We start from the raw sequence: 4,426 nt of genomic DNA, 5'->3' as shown, positions 1-4,426 counted from the left end.
ACATCCCAAAAATGGCGCAGAAATTCCTCCAGATGGTAAGAGGTGGGAATGGAAAGCTGGTGTCTGTTATCTCAAGAAGCAAAACCCTGGACCCAAACTGCCAAGACGTGAAAATATACTGCCCCTAGAAAGGAGGGACAGTATCCACATAAGTCTATAAAATGCACAATTTCAAAGCGTATATGGATAAAGCACATAGTATCGCATAATGAATGCCATACAGAAAGTAGCAAATTAGTAAAAGCACACATACCTAAAAAATAGAGGGTGAACTTCATAAGTTGGCCAGAGGGGTCAGGATGGAGCACAATAGGCTCGATATCTGAAAATGAGTAGAGAGGTGACTCGCATGTGAAAAGTCACAGATAGAAAAGAAGAATGGTGTTGGCCCAAGAGGGACAGTGTACTTACACAATTCTATAGTTAGTAACAGGAGATACCTCCGCCGTCTGCCATGTCAGACATTGCAAGGCGGCGGAGGTGTTTAAATAGGGAACTTTTGGGGGGAGGGCCAGGTTGAATGGGAGGTGCCATGACGTGGCTGACACGGATAGGTTGGTTATGAGTGAGGGGCGGAGCCCCTGCGACGAGGTCGCATCCAATGTTATGGTTGGGGAAAGGCGGAGAGAGGCGGCAGGCGTGACTTCTAAAGCCGCCGCCGCCTACGATGTACACGTCACGCCGTAGAACACGTCATGACGCTCGGCAAGGGTAAACATCGGGTCGCCGTGGGTGACCATATGGAAACCCTGTGACCGAACAGACGAATGGGAGCGCGTGTGGACAGGGCACTGTGACGCGGAGTAGGGGGGAAACCGGTAAATTTGACCAGATATGGCAATCATGGTTGGGTGATGCCAGACTTTCGCCGCCACAGTCGGTAACGGATAGACTACGGAGTTAGGGAGCCAGGAGGGGCTGAAGGGAGGGGGAAGGGGAAAGATGGAAAGGAGCAAAGAAAGAAAGGAAAAAGAAAAGAGAGACAGAAAGGGAAAGAAAAGAGGAAAAGAAAAAGAGAAAAAAAAGCACAAAATCAAATAAAGAAACAAGGCAGAAGGAGGAAAAATATACACAATAGGCTCAAATAGGAATAGAATAGGGAAAAATACACGAGACGTAGATTTTAAAGATAAAGATAAGGTGGGAAGGGAGGGAGGAAAATAGAAATAACGCACAAAAGGTATATAGTTAAAGAAAAGGTAGTACGCTGGGGAACTAGAGTTTGATATGTTATTTTATCTATTAAATATGTACTGTATTTTGTATTTGATTAAGTGCACAAAGTGTATCATAAGCGCAAATTTTTGAATAAAAAGAAGTGGTTTCAAATAAAAAAAAAAAGGAAGTCACTGGTGAAAAGACCACACTTTTGCCTAGAAAAATAAAAGCGAAGACTTCTGCAAACAAATCCTTCTTTTCTGGATTTAGAAAGTTCCTTTCATCACACCCTTCTTTTTTTTTTAAAAAAAAAGCCTATGGCGTGTTAACACACCCAAAAAAACTCCACCCGGTGCAGAAAAAATGTGCACACACATAAACAGTGTTCACAAAAACGTGCAGACGGGTGCAATGTCAAGTGGTCCTCCTGTGAAGAAGGGACCCAAAACCCTGATCCCCTGGGGTGTTAGGCTCCAGACGGGGACTAAGGTACTGTGGTCCGAGCAACCGAAGCCGACACGGACCCTCCCAGTACTAGGTGGGGCTCCCCCAAAAGGAGACCCCATGAGAGCAGGTGAACTAAGCCAGAAGACCATGTCCACCCACTCCCAAGACGTTGAAAGGGATAGTGGAGAGGAGAGTGAAAGAAGTGGTCATTGTGATTGTGGTATACAATGAGCACGCCCTCCGTCCAGGAATAAAAAAATCCTCCGGTCCTAGCCAAAAGGCCCGGCCCAGGATGGAAGGTGCTAAAAAAAAGGGTGTAGCTGGTGCAGTGACCATGGTATCTTTAAATCACAGTGACCCTCACTCACAGTGATTCTCAGATACCCCTTGACTGCCACTCCAGGGGCACATGCACCATAGGCTTTTCGTTCCAAATCCAACCCCCCGACCGGGCCAGTGCAGCCCTCCACCCCTGCCAGCTAGAGAGCCCTTCAAGGTTTTCTTAGGGAGAACTGCCGCTCAGGTAGTAGCCTCCACCAATACTAGTTCTTCCAGATCCTCCGTCAACTCGGCGGATTTGCATGGTACTACCCGACCCATCACAGGGCAGCACCAGCTCCTCCTACCGGATCCCGACAGAAATCCGCACTTACACCAGCCAGCCAGAAGGCCAGACTAGAACTCAGCAAAAATACGAGACCAAGTGCAGCCACCCATCCTCACCAGGAGCACCCTTCCAGATGGCTCAGGCGCAACCATTGGCCGGCCCCCAGTATCTGTTGGCCAGCTCGGCATAGTCCCTGCTGAAACCATCCTTCCAGGTGCAATGACATCATTGCATTGCATCCACCCTCCCTATGGAGGTGTTTCAGCGCTCCTCTGACAACTGATAAGAACAGATACTACACTTGATCTTAGCCAAAAGGCAGAGAAGCAGCAGGGAAGACACCACGATCAGCACAGCCGGAGTGCAATGGCCGAGCCTCGCCCTGGGAGAACCACCTTCATGATCATGGTGTCTCCCCTGCCAGGTAAGTTTCATCCCACCCTTCTCTAAATTTAAGCCTAAGCACAGCTCCTCCCTTGACCGCAAGCCCTGGACTCCTAACCCAGCTAAGCCTGACTCCAAGTCCCCGTTCAAGTGATGGAGAGCCCCAAGTTTTTAAAGTACAGGGATGTCTGTTGGCTTTCTTGGATGCTGGATCTCTGGGTCAAGCGTGTCATGTCCAGAAGGTAGAGGGTGGAGTTTTGCGCTCTCCCTCATTCCTGATTCATGCCTTCTTGCTGCAGAGGCTGAGAGATCTGTATGCTGCTCGTCAGCAGTTGCTCACACCACAGGTAATTGTTCCTGTGTCTGCAAGGGAGAGGTTTTAGAGTTTTTACTTCAACTTGCTTACAGTTCAGAAAGCCAAGAGAAACCTTTTTCCTATCTTGACCTGAAGTGCCTGAACAGCTCACTTCTGTCCCAAATGTTTAAATGGAATCAGCCAGGTCAATCATTGCATGAGCTGCTGGTGACAGTTGACATCAGACACCTATTCCTATTCACATTCCTATTTTTCCCCTGCACCAGCATTTATTTATTTTGTTTTGCATTTTGCGGTGGCAGACTGTCATTTTTAGTTTATGGCTCTACCAATTGCTTAGCTTTGAATGCCAACGCACAACATACTGTGGGCTCTGCAGTGGATCCTCAATCCTCATAAGTCTGTACTCGATTCAACTTAGTTTGTAATGCTTGGGACTGATCTTGGATTCATACTGGACTCTGAGCTTTCTCTCCTCTGACAAGATCATGACCCTACGCTCTCAAGCTCAGCTACTTCTTCCTAGACATCACCCCTTAGTATGCTTTTACATGAGGTTAATGAAGGCAAGTAACAGGCGCAAAACCCAAATTACTATAGAAACCCTACAAGGTAATGGTCAGGGAGAAGAGGAACAAAACTTAAAAAACTTAAGACTAAAGTCCATAAAAAAAGTCCAAACCCAGAGGGCTGCAACCACGTGGAAACCAAAGTCAAGTTCCAGCAAAGCTGAAAGAAAACAAGGAGAGAGAGGCGTCTCTAAGTGTGGGAATAAAACAACTTTAATGGTAACATCCAATTAGCAACTCACATGTGTACAAAATTGCAGGGGGTCACAAGGGGTGTCATCGGTGGGAATTGTACTCTGCTCCTTCTCAATGGCTTCACTGTGTGCCTCACTGCTGTAGTTGGTGAATGGCAGTGGTGAGAACCAGAAGAAGGCTTAGTGTGCAGATACTAGGGTTGTGGAGGGAGGACATCACCGGAATGCGACGCGTTTCCTTAGCATGCACGCTATGTGTGTTGTGGTAGCCGCACTTCTTTCTCAAGCATGACAGATCTAACAAGTGTATCAGGGGACTCGTAATATATGAAACTACAGGAGGAGGGGCCAAGTGGTGGGGAGGTATAAAAAAATACTGAACAATAAAAACTGAAATATATGCAGCATAACGTTATGAACAAGATACAAAAAGCAAGCTATGAGAAATTGTATAAACCATTTGGCATATTAGCAGTAATATTGATACCAAGGGAAAATCCACAATTATAATATAGGAGTGTTACTGATAACATAAGGCAGCTAAAGAGGTATACACATATGATAGGGAGTACATATATAACAGTTTTATACTATTAGTACTATGGGAAAGGAATTAAATATACAGTATAGTTAAGATATGATATTAATGGAATACGCTAGCCAATAATAACTATGTTGGGTATGAATATTAGGAGTATAATAATAGAAATAGAATTGGCAAAAAAAATCAATGAAATCATTTCTTTAAAGG

The 4,426-nt window shown here is 45.7% G+C and overlaps 1 pseudogene; it reads right to left on the bottom strand.

Moving 5' to 3' along the window:
* Window positions 1–2,467: 2,467 nt before the first annotated feature.
* Window positions 2,468–2,644, bottom strand: LOC120942148 (annotated as a pseudogene).
* Window positions 2,645–4,426: the final 1,782 nt, after the last annotated feature.

The sequence above is a fragment of the Rana temporaria genome, chromosome 5 (genome assembly GCF_905171775.1).
Source record: "Rana temporaria chromosome 5, aRanTem1.1, whole genome shotgun sequence".
In the NCBI taxonomy this organism is placed as follows: Eukaryota; Metazoa; Chordata; class Amphibia; order Anura; family Ranidae; genus Rana; species Rana temporaria.
Note: the sequence above shows the minus strand (reverse complement) of the source record. Positions and strands in the feature narration are given on the sequence as shown.